Genomic DNA, 21,582 nt, shown 5'->3' with positions numbered 1-21,582 from the left:
GGCAGAGGCAGGCAGATCTTTGTGAGTTCGAGGCCAGCCTGGGCTACCAAGTGAGTTCCAGGAAAGGCACAAAACTACACTGAAAAACCCTGTCTCGAAAAATAAAAAATTAAAAAAAAAAAAGAAAGAAATGGCAGATCTCTGAAAAGAGGTCCTCGGTCATGAAACTTAAAAGCCCCAGCTCTGCTCATACTATACCCTCCCAGCCTTGGGAGACTCTGAGCTGATAGACATCCTATGTCGAGATCAATCCATATTAAGGAGTTCCCTTGTGTTCCCTCTCCTTTCTGTGCTTAGGCAGCTGAGACAGTTCTCCAATATTTCTTGATATGAACCAAATATCATCAGTGCATTTTCCTAATGATTATTGTGCAGAACATATACTTGATACACCAAAAAACATTTGGTCCCTCCCTGCCCAACTTCTTACTAGACACAGGCATTATCTTTAACACAATAACTATATTTCCTCCTAATAAAGGTCAGAATGTTTTCCCCTTTCTAGTATTAGGTAGCCCGCAGTAAAGCCTGTCATGCATATATCTCTGGTCTGATTTTAGTGCTTAAGAGACTTTGAACATAGAATAACTGATCTTTACCCACACCATGGATATTTCTAATGCACTTAATATATTCAATGGAAGACAAAGACAGGAAGAGGTGGTATCCATCCTGGACTGGAAAGATGCTCCTAAAGAGGAAATGGGCCTCTTACTACCATTGGGACTTTTGATTATCTGGTTTGACTTACCTGATACCTGCCTCACATGAACATGAAAACATCTTGCATAATTAAGAGAAATGATCGTAAAGGCAAAATCATAACACAAAAGGGAGTTAGGTATCTTTTAACATTAGTACTCTATACATTGACAGATAAGCTAATCCTTGGATGTTTTCTATCCTTGGGAAGATGAAGGGGTTTAATTTAATGACCTTCAGAACTAGGATGTATGGTAGACATGGTGTCACATGAACCAATAATCCCACCAACTGGGAGGCTGGGGTGTAGTTGGTTGTCTTTTACCCTTTTGCTCTTTGGGGGCCCACAATCCAGCTCCCAAATACATACACAGAGTCTTATTCTTACTTATGAATGCCCAGCTTTAGCTTGGCTTATTTCTAGCCAGCTTTCTTAATTTAAATTATCCCATCAACCTTTTGCCTCTGGGTTTTTATCTTTCTTTATTCTATATATACCTTTCCTTACTTCATACTCCATGGCTTGCTGTATAGCTGGCTGGCTAGCCCCTGACATCCTCCTCTCCTTTTCTTGCTCCTCCTCTTCTCTTTTTCTCATTATATTTAGTCTCTCTGCCTGCCACCCCCACCTATTTCTCTCTCGTGCTTAGCTATTGGTTGTTCATCACTTTATTAGACCAATCAGGTTTTTTAGGCAAAGTAACACAGCTTCACAGAGTTAAACAAATGAAACATAAAAGAATGCAACACACCTTTGAATCATTAAACAAATGTTCCATTGCATAAATAGACACAACACATCTTCAACTAATATTCCACAACACTGAGGGCAGAAAGATTACCATGAGTTTGGGCCCAGGGTGGACTGTATAGTGAGTTCTAGGTCAGCCTCATCTCTAGAGTGAGACCATGGTCTCAAACACGCAAACTAATAAACCTTCAAACAAGCAACAAACAAAAAAAGCAACACTGCAGTATGGAATAGGGCTAGAGCTTGCCAACCAAGAACCTCAATTATTGACCTAGTAAGAACCTGGCCTTCAAGCTTCAGAGGAAATGAGACAGGAAGAGCCAAGAATCTCTCTAAAAGACCCATTCTAAATTCTTATTTCATTCCACCTAAGCTTTTTCTGAACCTCTCTTTTTTCTATTTTGTTTCTTTACCCAGTCCTCTCTATATGTAGTTTTTGTGGCCTTGTTTCCATGTGTCATGTTCATGATGTTCAGGAATAGGTTCCACTGATATGCCTCTCTGGAATGTCTCATAGCCAGAAGAGAGCACCTTACCTTATGGATCGTTGGAACTAACATTGAATACCATATTCTGCCATATGACAGATGAAAAGACAAAAACCACATCATATTTCCCAATGGGATCTTCTCAAGACAGGAAGTGACTTGATCGCTAACAAGTATGGCTACAAATCCCACAATTGTGGCATCTCCTCTGGAAGCATGATGGTAGAATCTATTCCTGTTGGGTCATTCATTTTACGTGAAATCTCTTCATGGTGAAAAAGACATTGAGAAGATTAATGATTGAGTCTCAGTGGCCCCTGAGTGAACTCTGCCCCTAGATCAGTAACCCTTTTCCAGATGGTACTGACCGGGCTCCATGCGCATTTGTTGGTTTCAGAAGGAAGAATTTTATCATAGCACAGAATCCCACTCAGTTTGTAGGCAGGGGTTGCTGTGTCCTTGAGGCAAGTTTTGATACCACCAGTCTGTCCATGGGCAGCCCAGTGAATTGTTCCTGAACAAGGCAAATTCAGCACACCTGGCATTTGCTTTTCCCTGAAGGAGCAAGACAACCAAGTCAAAATGTGTCCTGGTCCAGAAGCATAAGCAAAGCAAAAGCACAAGGAAAAGAGGCAGGAAAGAAGCCCAGGGGCTCCAATAACATGGAGGGCATAGCTACACTGTGGGCTCTTCTGTCAATAATGGCCATGTCTAGAATAAGACAGCTATTGAGGACCAAAAGAATTTACAGGAATGGTGCCATCCTGACAGCAAGGTGGACAGTTAAATTTTTTATGAGTATCGCAACAAATATAGTCAGATCACTTCAATTATAATGTTTTACTCAGAATCACATGTAACATATTTATTTATGTTGGTGAGATTTGGTACTTTGTAATGCATACAGCAATATGCATTTTCATTATTAAGAAAGACAAATAATATGATTTTTATTAAATCTATTAATAGATAATCCCTTTCAACTGAAATTCTCCTCTACTTGCCTGAACGGCTTATTGAATTTGGGTCTTCCTGAAGTCAAATTCTTCCTCCTCCACACAGGTGAACATTATGAGAACAGATATTCCTCATACACTTTGATGGCAACAGATTCAGCTATCTGTCTATCTTCAAGTAAGACATAAAAGATTTGAAAAATAATATTAAAAGGAATGTGAAAGTAGGATGTGCTAGAGGTTAATTTTTATAATAAGCCAATGGTTGATTGACAAATTAGAAAAAAATAAGACAAGAGCTATGGAAAAGCAGTTCATACCAAGTGAGAACAAGAGAAGGAGGTGGAGGAAGAGGAGGAGAGATTTAAGTTGACAGATTGCTCTAATATTTGTAGTTTTCTACATATAGGTTAAGCTGCACAAATTTAGGCCTTGTAGGTCTCACAGCAGAGGACCCATGTAGGTCCTTTGAAACTGTTTGATATTAGTTACAGATTGTTTCAAACTGATAATTTTTCAGCAATTTGCTGTAAGTTATTATAGTCAAGATGAAGCCAAGCCCAGAGAGGGAGGTCCCTCTGCTTACTGTTTGCACATGGCCAATCCCTTCACTTGAATGAAACGGAAGAACATCAGCTTTCATAGCAGAAACTTAACTAAAGTGATGGCAGTTGAGGAGATTAACAGAAAACCTTTGCTGAGACAAAACAGCCACAGGCAAGGCTTAAGTAAGTTCGCAGATTGGAGAAGTTTCCAAGTGATTCCTTGAGAACACAGTTTAAGTCTGAAGCTAAGGTGTGGGGTGGGTTTATGGAATTAAGACAGTAAATTTCCCCAAGCTTCTACTAAAAAGCTAGGAATTCTAAGGTGGTAGACATGGGTACAGTTAGTATTATAAAATTTCTATGTTAATTGGAATTCAAATTTGATTAAGGTTCACTCAGCTGCAGACCACTGTCTAGTTTGCAGTTTGAATTTTTTCTCAGCAGTTTGAGTATGTATATTACATTTTCATTTAATGAAGGAGACTCTAAATTTGCAGGGAAGAAAATCCAGGGATTATACAGAGTACATGACTATGATTTCACAATTTACAGATGATGACTTTCTCTGTTCTCTTGGTTGATGGTACCATAAATCATTCCAGTAGTGTGTCTCTAGGGGCACAGGGATATGGAGAAGATGCATCCTGTATGACTTTTAAGTGAAGAAATATATTTTAAATGTTCCTATATACTATAGTACATCTGTAATTCTAGCTGATGAATACAGCAAGTCACCTAGCAACCAATGCAAAGGAGCCCAAACTGCCTACTTGCAAAGATTTTAAGCTTCATGTGAAGATAATAACTCACTGTGGACATGTGATGTATCGCCTGTGAGCAAGCACTATGCTGAGATCCTCATATTTATCAGGCTTCAAAGAACTGGAGGAATTCAACACAGACTAACTTATTCTAGATGCCTCCTCTGTATTTCAGAGAAATCTATGTTAATTTCTATGTTCAAGGAAATAAGCTCTTGTTTCTGAGAAGTCAGTGTATCTTGTGAGGATCTGACAGCAGTAATTGAGGGTCTCAGAATCTCAGTGGGTAAGAATCTCACCTCTCCTCACACCCAAACCTATGACTGTGTGCGAAGTATCTGGTCTCACTAAACCTGATGCCATCAATCTGCAGCAATCACTTGTACTTATATGCTTACTCTAACTGCATGCACATGGAGAGAAGCAGAAGTGATGTTAATACCTAACTCATAAGATCTGATGTCTACTTCATGAACATGTCATGGTTGAAGTTCATGACATAGCTATGATCCTAATTAGGGAAGAAACAAAATTTGACAAGCAAAATGACAGGGATGGTGAAGTAAGGCCGACAAAAAAAATAGTGTCCATGCAATAAGAGTTCCAAATCTTACCATGGAAACTGCTGGAAAATCCTTCCGTGAAGACTTTGAGGAGAATCCTTACTATGAAATTATGTAATTAATGTTTCTTCCAATTCAAGATTTGGCACAATCAAGTCACAGTTTTCTCCTCAAGGTAATCATCTTGAGAACTTGCAGAACCCCCCACCCCGCCCGCCCCATTCCAATGATACTGCTGTTGGAAAAGCATTCTTAGTACTATATCACTTAGATGTCCTTCACTAAAGGTGAAGATAGCTACTATCATCTTGGCAGGGCTAATATGACTTTCATAAGAAGCTAAATCATTCAGTCCTGATAAGGAAAAGTGAGCTAAATAGCAGGAAATATTTCATGTGTCCCATACATTTGCATTGGCATTTTAATTCATGAGTTCTAGATAATATGAACAGATTGAAAATTAAAATTACTTCAATCCTAGTATACAGTATTTTAGCTATGACTGCATTTTAACCATTTTTTTATTACTTGCCAAGCATTATCTTTTTCTCAATACTTTGTAACAGTCTGAAATAATTAATAGTGTAAAGTGTCTTTAGAGTATATCTTTTTATTCAAAAAACAGCATTAGGAACTTAGATTCCCACAGAATTACCTTTTCTCAACTCTTTTTAGATACTTACAATTTCATTTCTCTAACTTCCTCTTGATTTGGTCACAAATAGTCTATCTAATGTTAATTTTAAAAAAGTTATTTTAATATATAGGTTATATTTACGGCTCACAATTGATTAACAGATGGCATGTCAAATAAGGAATGAGTGCAAGTGATTAAAACCTCTGTTTTCTATGCAGAAAGCTTCATGTTTTCAAGCAAATGAAACAAACCAAGTTCACACATCTAGTGAGCATTTGGGTAAGTCCCAATTAGGAATCTGTATACCTAATGTAGGAAAATGGCTGTCGTATTCAATTTTGTGTGCCTATAATTTCAGTGAACCAAATTTGGCTGGTCTGGAAGGGCCAACACAGACATAAGTTACGCACATGATTTGGAAGGGAACAAATCATCAACAGGAAAGGATTTTATTTTTGTAAACAGCCTTCAATTTTTTTTTTTTTTTTTTTTTGTGGAGCTGAGGATTGAACCCAGGGCCTTGCGCTTGCTAGGCAAGCACTCTACCACTGAGCTAAATCCCCAACTCCCAGCCTTCATATTTTTATGGGCCAAATATTTCATCCTTTTCCTTGGCTCTACTCCTCCATTATTCCTCTATGAATCTGGAGGTGTCATAACCTCAGGGACTACGCTCTAGGTAAAGAACTTTCCAGATTCATGCAAAGTTATCTTTAAATGTGACAGCACAGTCCCTTAAAATGTATTGTAAAGCCACTTAAGACCATGGGATTGGTGTCTGCATTAGTGTCTACACTGGTGACTGATGGCTTAAAAGTCCTTGATCTCCATGCTGGCTGAATTGCTGCAGAACAACCAATCTTGCTCAGCATTTGACCCAGGATCTCAGCTGGGATTTTCCAGCTACTTTCAAACTAAACTACTAGTCTTATAGTTCCTTTTAGAGAAGAAGGTCCTCATTTGAGATTTTGGCCTCCACTACTTCTGAGTTTAGGCTAGAATTTGTAGACAAATGTTCTAGTCAGTTTCCTGTTACCATAGCAAAATGTAGACTAATGAACTTGACAAGTTTATTTGGGCTCACAATTGTGAATGTCTAAATTATGGTCAGTTGGCTTTCTTCTTTGGAGCCTCAGGTAAAGTGAAACATCCTGGCAGGGAGTGAAGGATGTTTGACTTTTTTCCTCTAGGCCCAATCTCTTAAAGATTCTATTACATCTCAACAGTGTCAGAAGCTAAGGAGTAAGTCTTTAATCATAGTTGTTTAGGAGACATTTCCTCAGACCATACAATCAGCCACTCAGTGTAGTTCACTCCAGCCCTGTCCCTGTGTTGAAGTGCTTTTTAATTGAGGGTTTGCTATTGGTATGTGACACATAATCTATGAACAGCTGTTCTACTTTGGTCTGGTCCCTCACTTTTATCAAGCTTTCAGAAAGAATCCCTGACTCTCTTCCTAATAAACAAGGGTTGTTGTTTGAGTTACATTTTTGCATAAGCATTTTGGAAAATGAAACCAAACAATAGGAGTTAGTATGCATAATGAAATCTATTTGCCATCAAGACAGCAAGCATAAAAATACTTGCCAGGTCCAAGGAGCTCAGAAAGCAGATGGTATATGTGTTGATTCCTTCCATCTTTTTCAGATGACAAGAAAAGACTCATAATTATTCATAGGCATCTAGGTATTACTGCTTGAAAATCACAACATCTGAAAAGTCAAAACAATTCCAAAGTCATTTAATCCAACCTGTTTGTTTTGCATGTTTGAAAATATTGTGGATTTTCTCCTCTTTTGAAATGTGTCTGTCTCTCTGTATTGCTCTTATTCTCTATGTATCTATCTGTCTGTCTGTCCATCTCTCTTTCATGCTCTTTGCCTCTCTGTCTCTGCCCATTTCTCTGTCTCTTTATTCTCTCTCTTCCCAGCCCTCACACATACACATACTTCACTGTGCATCTAAGCCTCTCTTAAGAAGCATACGTGGGCATGCAACCAAAGATAGATCAATATAATGTATTTGTCCAGTTTCTGAATTGGTGATATAAAGAAGCAAGGGAATTGAGATGGTTAATACTAATCTTCAGCTTGGTAGAATCTAGAACTCCCTAAGAGATAAGTCTTTGGGCATATCTAAGAGGGAGTTTACAGAGAGGATATGTTGAGGTAGGATGATCCATCTTGAATGGATGGCATCATCCTAAGGGATGGGGTCCTAAACTGAATAAAAAGAAATCGAGCTGATCACCAGCATTTATTCCTTTCTCTGTGACTTCTTTGCCACAATGACTCTTACACTGAGAATCAAAATAAACCCTTTCTCCCTTGTACTGCCTTTGTAAGTGTTGTCTTTGCAACAAAACAGTGACTATTACAGAAAAAAAATGATACAGAGAAATGGAGCCATTGCTGCAGTAAACCCAGCCATGCAGTTCTCAGTCAGGCTTTGTAGGAATGATGGGGAAGAGTTTATAACTATGAGTATTTAAAACCTTAGAATGATTCATTGCTGTTAGAACTGCAAACCTGTAGGGTCACTGTGGATATCAGTGTGATGGTTTCTCAGGAAGCTGGGATTAGATCTACCTCAAGATTCAGCTATACCACTCTTGGGCATGCACCCAAAGGATGTTCATCCTATTGCAGAAATACTTGTTCATCCGTGTTCATTGCTGCTCAATTCATAACAGCCAGAAGCTAGAAACAGCCTAAGATGTCCATCAACAGATGAATAGATAATAAAAATGTGGTCCATTTTGTAATGGAATATTATCCAGCTGTTAAAAAAATAAAGAAATCATGAAATTCACAGGCAAATGGATGGAGCTAGTATATATCATCCTGAGTGAGGTAACCCAGACCCAAAAAGGAAAATGTGATATATTCTCTTATTAATCAATGTTAGTTTTGATAAGCATGCTGCAATCCCTATAACCACAGAGGTTAGGTACAGAGTAAGGGACTTGGGGAGGGTCCCTTAAGGAAGAGGAAATAAAATATATAGTTATGGAGAGACAGGGGAGATTTGAATGAAAGGATTAATGGAGAAGGTTGGGTAAGAATATAGTAAAGGAGGAATATGGGAAGGGACAACTAATACTAGGGCCATTTAAGGAGCCATATGGAAACCTACTACTGTAGAAGCTTCCTAAAATGCATACATATATAAAAGGAACCTAAATGAATTCACTGGCAAGGCCACAACTAAACCAATTTTGCCACCAAGTGAAACCTCCACTTCCAGGAATAGGTTATATCTAATTGAATTGTTGGCCAAAGGAGCTTTAGGAAAATTTCCAGACAGCTCAACATACCGAGGCTATGAGTTGCTCTGAACAAACTGATAATAAGGCCCCATTGCTGAAGGCAATACTTACATATCTCACTGAACACAGAGAAGTTGAGCTGATGTCTAACTAGAAGCTTTACTTCTACATACTTAGAAGGTACTCTGGGTATAGCACAGGAGGAAGGTAACCACCAACTCCACTAAAAATCCTTCAGCCTATAATGGGGACCTGCCTGCATGACATGTAGGTGTAATAATGGCACAAACACTGTGGGAGTAACCAACTGCTATCTAATTGGATTTGTGGCCCATTCGATGAGATGAAACCTAGGTCTAATGCTGCTCAGGTGACCAAGAAGCTGAGGTGAGATGGACTATGGGCCTAGAGGAAAGCAAAGTACTATTGTTATACTAAAGAAACATAGCAATAAAATTACTCTAAAGACATTCTGCTATATCCATAGATCAGTGTTTTGCTCAGCCATCATCAGAGAAGCTGCCTTTTTTTTTTCTTTATTATTATGTGTTTTAAATTTTATACATCAGCCATGGGTTCCCCTGTCCTCCCCCCTCCTGCCCCCACCCCTACCTTTCCCCCAGCCCCACCCCTCCATTCCCATGTCCTCTAGGATCAAGGCACCCCTGGAGATTCATTTAAACATGGTGGATTCAGTACAGGCAGGACCTGTCACCTCCTTCCAGACTGAGCAAAGTGTCCCTGTGTAAGCCCAAGGTTCCAAACAGCCAGCTCATGCACTAAGGACAGATCCTGGTCCCACAGACTGGGTGCCTCCCAAACAGTGGTCAATGGTCTCACTTATCCAGAGGGCCTGATCCAGCTGGGGGCTCCACAGCCTTTGGTTCATAATTCATGTGCTTCCATTCGTTTGGCTATTTCTCCCTGTGCTTTTTGCAATCTTGGATTCAACAATTCACTCTCTTGCAGACCCTCCTCTTTCTCGACAGTTGGACACCTGGAGCTCCACCTGGGGCCTGGCTGAGGATCTCTGCATCCATTTCCATCAGTTATTGGATGAGAGTTCCAAGACAACTGTTAGGGTGTTTAGTCATCTGATCACCAGACTAGGTCAGATCAGGCTTTCTCTCAACCATTGCCAGCAGACTACAGGGAATATATCATTGAGGATTTCTGGGGACCTCTTGAGCACTCTGCCTATTCCTGTTCTCATGTGGTCTTCATTTATCATGGTCTGTTATTCCGTGTTTTCCCTTTCTGTTCTTGATCCAGCTGGGATCTCCTGCTCCCCTAAGCTTTCTTTCCCTCAAATCTTGCCCTTCATTACTCCCACTGTCGCCCAGGTTGTTCATGTAGATCTCATCCATTTCTCTGTTATTGGGTGATCCTTGGATCTTTCCTAGGGTCCCATTTTATAGGTAGCCTCCCTGGAGTTGTATAGCAGTCTAGTCATCTTTGTTTTACATCTAGTATCCTCCTATGAGTGAGTACATACCGTGTTTGTCCTTCTGAGTCTGGGTTACCTCACTCAGGATGATTTTTTTCTAGATCCTTCCATTTGCCTCCAAACCTCATGATGTCATTGTTTTTCTCTGCTGAGTACTACTCCATTGTGTATATGTACCATATTTTCTTTATCCATTCTTCAGTTGAAGGACATCTAGGTTGTTTCCAGGTTCTGGCTATTACAAACAAAGCTGATACAAACATAGCTGAGCAAATGCCCTTGTGATATGATTGAGTATTCCTTGGGTATATGCCCAAGAGTGATATAGCTGGGTCTTGGGAGGAGATGGATTCCCAATTTTCTAAGGAAGCGCCATATTGATTTCCAAAGTGGCTATACAAGCTTGCATTCCCACCAGCAGTGGAGGAGAGTTCCCCTTGCTCCACATCCTCTCCAGCATAAGCTGTCTTCTGTGCTTTTGATCTTAGCCACTCTGACAGGTGTAAGGTGGTATCTCAGAGTCGTTTTTATGTGCATTTCCCAGATAATTAGGGATGTTGAGCAATTCCTTAAATGTCTTTCAGCCATTTGAACTTCCTCTGTGGAGAATTCTCTGTTTAGTTCTATAGCCCATTTCTTAATTGGACTGTTGGGGGAATTTTGATGTCTAATTTCTTGAGTTCTTTATATATTCTGGATATCAGCCCTCTGTCAGATGTGGGGTTGGTGAAGACCTTTTCCCATTCTGTAGGCTGTCGCTTTGTCTTGTTGACCATGTCCTTTGCTCTACAAAAGCTTTTCAGTTTCAACAGGTCCCATTGATTGATTGTTTCTCTCAGTGTCTGTGCTACTGGTGTTATATTTAGAAACTGATCTCCGGTGCCAATGCTTTGAAGAGTACTTCCTACTTTCTCTACTATCAGGTTCGGAGTAGCTGGATTTATGTTGAGGTCTTTGATCCACTTGGATTTAAGTTTTGTGCATGGTGACAGATATGGATCTATTTGCAGCCTTCTACACATTGACATCCAGTTATGCCAGCACCATTTGTTGAAGATGCTTTCTTTTTTTCCATTGTACATTTTTGGCTTCTTTGTCAAAAATTACATGTTCATAGGTGTGCAGGTTAATGTCAGGGTCTTCAATTCGATTCCATTGGTCCACATGTCGGTTTTTATGCCAGTACCAAGCTGTTTTTATTACAGTAGCTCTATAGTAGAGCTTGAGGTTGGGGATTGTGATGCCTCCAGAGGATGTTTTATTGTACAGGATTCTTTTGGCTATCCTGGGTTTTTTGTTTTTCCATATGAAGTTGATTATTATTCTTTCCAGATCTGTGAAGAATTGTGTTGGTAATTTGATGGGAATTGCGTTGAATCTGTAGATTGCCTTTGATCGACATTTTTACTATGTTAATCCTGCCTATCCATGAGCATGAGAGATCTTTCCATTTTCTGACATCTTCTTCAATTTATTTTTTCAGGGACTTAAAGTTCTTGTCATATAGGTCCTTCACATGCTTAGTTAGCATAAACCCAAGGTATTTTATATCATTTGTGGCTTTTGTAAAGGGTGATGTATCTCTGATTTCCATCTGAGCCTGTTTGTCTACTGTATATAGAAGGGCTACTGATTTTTTTGAGTTGATCTTGTATCCTGCAATGTTGCTGAAGGTTTTTATTAGCTGTATCAGTTCCATGGTTGAATTTTTGGGGTCACTCGTGTATACTAACATGTCATCTGCAAATAGGGAGAGCTTGACTTCTTCCTTTCCAATTTGTATCCCCTTAATATCTTTATGTTATCTTATAGCTCTGGCTAGAACTTCAAGTACTATATTGAATAAGTAGGGGGAGAGGGGACAGCCTTGCCTTGTTCCTGATTTTAGTGGTATTGCTTTGAGTTTCTCTTCATTCAATTTGATGTTGGCTGTTGGCTTGCTGTAGATTGCCTTTATTATGTTTAGGTATGTTTCCCTGTATTCCTGATCGCTCCAAGACCTTTATCATGAAGGGGTGTTGGATTTTGTCAAATGCCTTTTCTGCATCTAGTGAGATGATCATGTGGTTTTTTTCTTTGAGTTTGTTTATATGGTGTATTACATTGATGGACTTTCGTATGTTGAACCACCCTTGCATACCTGGGATGAAGCCTACTTGATCATGGTGGATAATTGTTTTGATGTGTTCTTGGCGTCTGTTTGCCAGAATTTTTATTGAGTATTTTTGCATCGATGTTCGTGAGGGAGATCGGTCTCTAGTTCTCTTTCTTTGTTGCATCTTTGTTTGGTTTAGGAATCAGGGTAATTGTAGCCTCATAGAAGGAGTTTGGTAATATACCTTCTGCTTCTATTGTGTGGAACAATTTAAAGAGTATTGGTATTAAGTCTTCTTTGAAGATCTGGTAGAATTCTGCAGTGAAACCATCAGGACCAGGGCTTTTTTTGGTTGGGAGACTTTTAATGACTGATTCTATTATCTTAGGGGTTATTGGACTATATAAATAGTTTATATGGTCTTGATTTAACTTATGTATGTGGTACCTATCCAGAAAAGTATCCATTTCTTTTAAATTTTCCAGTTTTGTGGAGTAGAGGTTTTTGAAGTATGACCTGATGATTCTCTGGATTTCCTCATTGGCTGTTGTTATGTCCCCCTTTTCATTTCTGATTTTGTTAACTTGAATGCTCTCCCTCTGTCTTTTGGTTAGTATGGACAAGGGCTTGTCTATCTTGTTGATCTTCTCAAAGAACCAACTCTTTGTTTCATTAATCCTTCATATTGTTCTCTTTATTTCTATTTTATTGTTTTCAGCTCTCAATTTGATAATTCCCTGGCATCTGTTCCTCCTGGGAGACTTTGCTTCTTCCTGTTTAAGGGCTTTCAGGTGTGCTGTCAAGTCACTAGCGTGAGATTTCTCCAGCTTCTTTATGTGGGCATTCAGTGCTATGAATTTCCCTCTTAGCACTGCTCTCATAGTATCCCATAAGTTTGGGTATGTGGTATATTCATTTTCATTGATCTCTAGGAAGTCTTTAATTTCTTTCTTTATTTCTTCCTTAACCCATTGGTGATTCAGTTGAGCATTATTCAGTTTCCATGAGATTGTAGGATTTCTGCAGTTTTTTCTGTTATTGAAATCTAACTTTAAACCATGGTGGTCTGATAGAACACAGAAGGTTATTCCAATTGTTTTGTATCTGTTGAGATTTGCTTTGTGGCCAAGTATGTGGTCGATTTTAGAGAAGGTTCCATGGGGTGCTGAGAAGAAGGTATATTCTTTTTTGTTTGGGTGGAATGTTCTGTAGATATCAATTAAGTCCATTTGAGCCATAACATCAGTTAAGTCCATTATGTCTCTGTTAAGTTTCAATTTGGCCGATCTGTCCAGAGGTGAAAGTGGGGTGTTGAAGTCTCCCACTATTAATGTGTGGGGTTTTATATGTGATTTAAGCTTTAGTAATGTTTCTTTTACATATGTGGGTGCCCTTGTGTTTGGGTCATAAATGTTCATAATTGAAACTTCATCTTGGTGGATCTTTCCAGTGCTGAGTATATAATGTCCTTCATCATCCCTTTTTATTGATTTTAGTTTGAAGTCTATTTTGCTGGATATTAGGATGGCTACACCAGCTTGCTTCTTAAAACCATTTGATTGGAACATCTTTTCCTAGCCTTTTATTCTTAGGAGGTGTCTGTCTTTGAATTTGAGGTGTGTTTCTTGTATGCAGCAGAAAGATGGGTCTTGTTTTCGTATCCATTCTGTTAGTCTGTGTCTTTTTATAGGTGAATTAAGTCCATTGATATTAAAGGATATTAATGACCAGTGATTGTTCGTTCCTGTTGTTATTTTTATTTTTTGGTGGTAGTGTGTGTGTACTTCTCTTCTTTGGGGTTTACTGCTGTAGTGTTATCTATTGCCTATGTTTTCATGGGTGTATCTGCCTTCCTTAGGTTGGAATTTTCCTTCTAGTGCTTTCTGTAGGGCTGGGTTTGTGGATAAGTATTGTTTAAATCTGATTTTGTCTTGGAAGGTCTTGTTCACTCCTTCTACGATGATTGAAAGTTTCGCTGGATATATTAGTCTAGGCTGGCATCCATGGTCTCTTAGTGTCTGCATAATATCTGTCCAGGTCCGTCTGGCTTTCAAAGTCTCCATCGAGAAAACGGGTGTTATTTGATGGGTTTGCCTTTAAAGTCACTTGGCCTTTTTCCTTTGCTGCCCTTAATATTCTTTCTTTATTCTGTGCATTTAGTTGTTTAATTATTATGTGGCAAGGGGACTTTTTTGGGGGTTCTAGTCTGTTTGGTGTTCTATAGGCTTCTTGTATCTTCATAGGCATTTCCTTCTTTAAGTTGGGAAAGTTTTCTTCTATGATCTTGTTAAATATATTTTCTGTGCCTTTGAATTGGTATTCTTCTCCTTCCTCTATTCCCTATTATTTGTAGGTTTGGTCTTTTCATGGTGTCCCAAATTTCTTGGACATTTTGGGTCATGACTATGTTGGTTTTAGTGTTTTCTTTGACTGATGAATCTATTTCTTCTACCGTATCTTCAACACCAGAGATCCTCTCTTCCATCTCTTGCATTCTGTTAGTTATACTTGCCTCTGAAGTTCCTGTTTGTTTACTCAGATTTTCTATTTCCAACATTCCTTCTGCTAGTGTCTTCTTCATTTTTTTCTATTTCCCTCTTCAGGTCTTGGATTGTCTCCCTTGCTTTTTCATGATTTTCATTCAAGGATTTATTGTTTTCTTCTGCTTTAATTGTCCTTTCCTCTAGTTTTTTTTATAGCATTCTTCCCATTTTTTGTTTGTTGAAGTAGGAATCTTAAAAGTACTTGTTAATGAAATCAAACCCGAGGCCAGCTATTGGGGTGAATGCTGGAAGATCAGAGAAGCAGAACAAGCCACAGCTATCTCACCTTGCTAGTTCCTCAGGTGATCCTGTTTCCTCAGGCTGGAAGCTTCTGAGTCCTCCTCCACATGAATCTCAGCTGAACTGTGTTGCTCCAAAGCCTGAATACTTCTCCAGCCAAATGCTTAACTAACTAAATGCTTAACTCCTTAGTTCCTGGCCCTCACGCCTTATATACCTTTCTCTTTCTGCCCCCACTCCCTGGGGTTAAAGGTTGGGTTTCTGGGATTAAAGGCTTGGGTCACCATGCTTAGCTGTTTCTAAAGTGGCCTTGAACACACAGAGATCCACCTGGCTCTGCCTCCCAAGTGCTGGGATTAAAGGCGTGTGCTACCACCGCCCAACTTCTGTTAGGGCTTACTCTTCCTATTTTCTAGCCACCATTTTTGGCTTTGTTCTAGTGGCTTCTGTTCTCTGACCCCAGATATGTTTATTTCAGGGAACACACAATATTTCAGGGAACAGAATACCCACCACAGTTTGTCTGTTCCTCTACTTTATTTTTGATTTCTTCTATATAAGGCTCTAGCCTCTTCATGATGTTACTTATAAGGCTGTTTTCTTCTTCTTCTTCCATTCCGTGATGTTCAGGTCTAGCTGTTGGAGAAGGGCTAGGTTCTGGTGATGCTGTATTGCTCTTTATTTTGTTGTATGTACTTCTACCTTGATGTATGCCCATTTCCTCTTGTGTTCGTTCTTGGTCTTATCAGTGTACTTGGTCCAGAGAGAATTGACAGATATAGGGAGCCTCTCTCTGGTCCAGATGGAAGCTCTGGGCCAGATGGGAGCGCTGATCCAGATGAGAGTGCTGGCCGGATAGGAGCTGGGGGGCTGGACTCTGAGTATCAGGAAGTCCCTGGGCTCTCCTTATTTTGTCCAGATGGGAGCTCCTCTTGTCCAAATGGGAGTTCCTCTGGTCTCTGGTCCAGATGGGAGTTCCAGGGAAGGATGGAAGCTTGGGGCTGCTCTCATTCTCGGGAAGTGGCTGGGGTCTCCAGCAGATGGGTGTGGGGGCAGGGTGTGGAGACTGCAGTGTCTGCCTGCAGTCTTGGAAAAGGGGAGCCTTTCCCACAGGGCCTGCTAATTGGCAGGAAACTGGGGCCAAGTTGGTCAGGTCCTCCCGGAGTGGCCTGTGTCCAGTGGTGGGACCTAGGTTCAGTGGCCTCTCTGACTATAACCCAGGCACTCACCTCTGGTCCAGATGGGAGTTCCCAAGAAGCTTCGTTTTGTAGTGGATGAGAACTAAAAACAAGACCCACAACTGGACACCATGCAGAATGAGAGACCTTGAAACACTCAGTCCTAAATGAGATGTCTTCATCCAATCCCTCCACTTGGGATTCAGGGAACTATGAGTAAGAGGAGGCAGAAAGACTCTAAGAGCCAGAGGGATGGATGACACCAAGAAAATAGTGTTTTTCAGACACAGCAGGGCTGATACACATGAACTCACAGAGATTGTGGCAACTTGCACAGGGCCAAAAAGAGGTGGGGGGGGGTCCCAATGCTGAGACAGGAAAGAGGACTTAGAATCCTATGTTATAAGCAGATTTTAATGTGTCCTTGTGATGGGAGTTTGGAAAACCACAATGCAGAGGAAAATGTAGACAGTAGAGATCTAGCTCATGAGGTTTCAAAGGGAAACAAGGCATCTATTGGACACCTAGCTAAAAGTCATTCATGTTATATTCTGGTAAAGAATCTGGCTCCCTGCTGCTCCTATCCTGAGAACTTGAGTGAGGCTCAATAAGAAAATAATGGGTTAGCTTGTTTGGTGGAGTAATTTTAAGACACAATCGCATTTGGGCTATGGTATCACTTCTTATCTTATTCAGATATACAGTGAGCAGTAGAAAAAGGATATGAAAAAGCTAGGCAAAGAAAGTCATGTGTGGAATCTTAAAACTGTGGAAAGGAGGACAGAGAAAATAGCTTTCCCTATTTCTCTGATCTCTCTAAGGCTTTCACCTCTATATTTGGCTCCATGTTTTTTATTTAATAAGACCATTTAAAAATTAGTCTACAGAGGTCTTTTAAGGAAAACTGCAAAGATGAAGAGGAGCTGGCCCAAGAGAGAAACTGTATGTGCTCCAAACAGCAGAGCTGGAAGAAGGGCTATGCCCCTAGGTGCTCGGAGGATTCCATCATGGAGCTTCAAGATTTGCAACTTCCTCTGCTGGATTTTGGTCTTTAGATCTGGTCATTCTTTATTCAGTCCCTTCCTTGCCTTTTGGAATGGGAATATTTACTATGTGTCATTATATCTTGAAGAATGGGCCTTATTTTTTGATTATATGGGAATTCACAGATTAGGGATTGTCTGAGCCTGAGAAGAAACTCAGCTTGTTGGCATGGCTAAAGTCTATGGAGACTTTAGAGGTTGAGTTGAATGTATTTTGCATTATGAGATAGCCATTATCCCACGGGAATAAGATATGGAAAATTGAGGCTTAGAAGTAATACCCTTCTAGTTGACTTGACTACGATGGCTGAGGGACCATAGAGTGGCTCCAAAGAGCCTGAGAGCCCCATGGAGGCTCTGAGGGGAGACTGCAGAGCATGCAGTATTTCCAGAATGACTAAAACAATGCAGGCCTTGTGCGAAAATGTTTTTTTTAAAAGTGGACTCATGAAATTGGAAGGAAACATGGAAGAATAGAGCTGTGTGCACCACAGAGATTGGCAATACTTACAGTCACAGAGAATATGGTAGCAACATGGGAGCATGGCCTCAGCAGAGAAAGAACATGGAATTATTAAACAGGGCCATTCCTTAGCCTGCCAGCTGGCCCACAGTGTGGAGCCATCACTGCTGCAGACTGTGTTGCTCACCCTGCTGGGAGAACTGGAGTGTGAGCCCAGAGCACTGCTCACAGGCTGCAGGACAATGGTCTGGGCCTCAGGGCAGCTGGCACTGAAGTCAGGGAGGTGTGAGGCAGCTTGGAGCTTGTGGGGATTCTGCCCTTGGGTGCTCTGTCTAGCCACAAGATCACTCTGATTCTAGGCAACAGTAGGATATCTGAGAGGAGTCTTGGCAATGGTCCAGTATTCATGGTGCTTCAGAAACCTTGAACCAGACTAATGACTTGTTGCAATGAGCATTTTCATATAAAGCTGTTTGGGATATATATATATATATATATATATATATATATATATGTGTATGTGTGTGTGTGTGTGTGTGTGTGTGTGTGTGTGTGTGACACACTGCAGTTTGCAATGCCACTATGACAATGAATATATGATGGAGAGGTGGGAAAGAAGGATGAACAGATAAGCATGTGCATGATGAAGAGAGGCAGAACTAGAGGCACAAATGCAGTGGCAGATGTATGAGAAGCTTGCAATAGATACAGGAGCATGTTGTTGCTGACTAGGGCCTGCAGGGTGGTGTGCAGCATCCTGGAGCATGTGTAGGCTCTGCCACCCCGAAACATGTTTCCTAGCTGCATGATCGCCTTGGTTCTGAACAAAGACCAGATGTCTGAGATGGAGAACAGTTCATTTTCTGGATTGAGCCTTCTCAAAAGACTTACGTGGCCCATGCTGCCCCCAGAGGAGGTCATGTTGCTGTTTGGGGTCTGTGCTGCAGCTTGAGGCCATGTTAATGTCTGTAGTGATGAGAGGGAGACCATTTAGAAATTTGTCTATAGCTGAGCACCAACGTTCATCTCTCTTCTTCCTGACTGCATATGCAATGTGCCCAGCTGCCTCAAGCTCTTGCCAGCACATCTTCCTTCCACAGCTTGATGGATTATACCCTCAAACCCTGAGCCACAACAAATTCTTCCTTCCTTATATACTGCCAAAGACCCAAGATCTTTGCCTATTAAACCTTCCCTCACTTTGGCATTTAGTGTACACATTATTTATACAACTATTGTAGACAGATGGCCCACAGAGTCTAGAATGTTTACCGTTCAGCCTATTGATTTTCAGAAGCATACAAACCCTTCACAATACTCTACCCCACTCCAATTCCAACACTATCCTTGGTTTTTACAGATGCTGATAAAGGTTTATTGGAGAATGGGTCGATGAAGCAGAGAATTGATTCGATTGTTGATATCCAGCAGCACTTACTATGCAAGTCTAAACTCATCTGGCCCAAACCATGTGTAGAACAAACCATGGAGAGACCACTTGGAGAGGTCGTATGCAATGTTTTGAGTGTGTCCCCAGAAAACTCATGTACAGGTAAATGTAATCCTCAATGCCACATTTTCAAGAGAAGAGGGCTAATAACTAACGCTTGGTGCAGTGGATGAATGTGGTTAGCTCAGAAATAGGTCTGTTATTTTGGGAGTAGATCATGATACAAGCCAGTCCAATGTTCTTCCCTTCTGTCAGTCTCAAGACAAGGCCTCCATTAGCAACACATCTTTCTCTTCCATGGCAGACACTGGGCACAGACACCACAGTGCCAGGAGATGGGCATGTTTAGTTAAACTATTACAACCATGTTCAATACCATTTAAAATGATTGCATCAACACTTGCAAGTGGAAGATGAGTTCGGACTGGGTCAGCCTTTTGTTTTCTTGAGATCATCAGAAATCACTATGTACTCAGTTAACACAAAAGATTTCCCAGAGAAGTAAAGGACTCTATCTACAGAAGAGAAACAGGACTAGTATCCCTCCAGGCCAAAACTTTAAACTCAATTCTGCTTGTCTCCTTGTCCATACATATTAAAAAGAAACTTTCACTAAAAAGGTTTATTACTGATGCTATCATGTAACCCGACCAGGCATTCTAACTTTTAATCATCTTATCCTCTAAATTCTGAAAGTACCTCTTGTAAGCTGGGGAGTCTGTGCTGATATCTGTCATTTTAAGGAGTATCCCTCCCACCTCTTTGAACATAGAAAGAGTATTTATTTTCCTTCAGGGTTATTCAGTTAAAACTGACCTATAAGAGTTGCAATCAGTTCAGGTTTCAACAATTAGTTTCCTCCATGTGTGGAAGGAGTGATGAATAACCATAATGATGGTCAGAGAAATAACAATAGCTATCTGCAAAACACCTTAAGAATTACATAGTGTTCTTACAGAAACTAAACACACACACACACACACACACACACACACACACACACACACACACACCAAACCTGCTTAAATCTTCTTAGCCTGCATTGTGTTGTTTCATTTAACCAAGATGTCAACACGGAGTGAATAATGATTATTATACTACTTTTCTTTAACAGAAAAATAATCTACAAGGGTTTCAGTAAAAGCTGAGCAACGATTCTCAAATGAAAATAGCTCCAGGCTTGTTTAAGAGAAACAAAACAACCTCAAGTGATGGACAGAACATGCAGAATTTCTCACTGGGGATGCCATAAAAATTGAAAGCCTTGGTTTTTGTTAGGGCTGAGCCCAAGATCCCAATGCTGACAGAGAACACCCGAAGCTGTGGAAGCAGAAGGTAAGCTTGCCAGCAGTTGAGGAATAGTGGAGGTTGCTGTCACTGTCTGACAGAACATCTGTAGGGAGACTGGGCGGCAGTTCAGGTCCCATAGGAAAAGCAAGGCAGGTCCTTTCACATACTACTCCTCATAGCATTCCAGAGTATCTCGAGGGAATGGCACACAATTACTACTTTCCTATACAGTGTTGAGGCTCTCAGCTTAGCTTAGCTCATATCCCCAAGATGTCTTCTCCATGATACTTCTGTGACAGGCCCTTACTAGAGAAAGGAGAGTAGTGGGTAAATAAATTGGTAAATTGCTATGAACTACAGCTTCCCTGGTGCCTTCTTGGCAGCATGGACAGTTGTCTCTCTTAGCCACTATGCTAGCATGCAGGACACAGAGTTTGGTCCTTTTCATACATCTCCATAAGTAGTAAAAAGAAAAACATTGAAGAGGGTCTCACACTCCCCCTCCCTTTCCTTTCCTTTCCTTTCCTTTCCTTTTTCCTTTCCTTTCCTTTCCTTTCCTTTCCTTTCCTTTCCTTCCCTTCCCTTCCCTTCCCTCCCCTCTCCTCCCCTCCCCTCCCCTCCCCTCCCCTTCCCTTCCCTTCCATTTCTATTCCTTTCCTTTCTTTTCTTTTCCTTTCCTCTCTCCCATCTCTGTTCCTCCCTTTCTACTTTCCTTCCTTACACTCTTCCCACTCTCCATCTCTTTCTCATCCCTCTCTCCTTTTCTTCTCTCCTTCATCTCTCCTACCTCTCTGTCTTCTCTCATTCAACTGTTTTAAATTTATAGTTCATTAAACTCTACAGGTGAAAACCATAAGATGAGGCTGAGTGGAAAGTTTTCAGCACTCACTCAGCACTGGAATATAATTTGTCTAGCCAGTCAGCCATGGACATGTCAAATAATACACAGTAGGGTACAGTGAAGACTGGTGAAGAGAACTAAGTCTTTTCTATGCCCTAAGTTTGATGTCACCTATGGCTGTCATTGGTAGCCATCAATGCAGGAAAACCAAGGAGAAGTAGACAAGGGAAAGAGTTAAGGGTGAAGGGCTTCTGCCAGGCACCAGTTACCTCAGATGACCCGCACTGACATTCATGCCAAGACTGGCTCTGCCTTGTTGAA

The sequence above is a fragment of the Onychomys torridus genome, chromosome 15, assembly GCF_903995425.1.
Source record: "Onychomys torridus chromosome 15, mOncTor1.1, whole genome shotgun sequence".
Taxonomy (NCBI): domain Eukaryota; kingdom Metazoa; phylum Chordata; class Mammalia; order Rodentia; family Cricetidae; genus Onychomys; species Onychomys torridus.
This window is presented reverse-complemented; position numbering follows the sequence as displayed.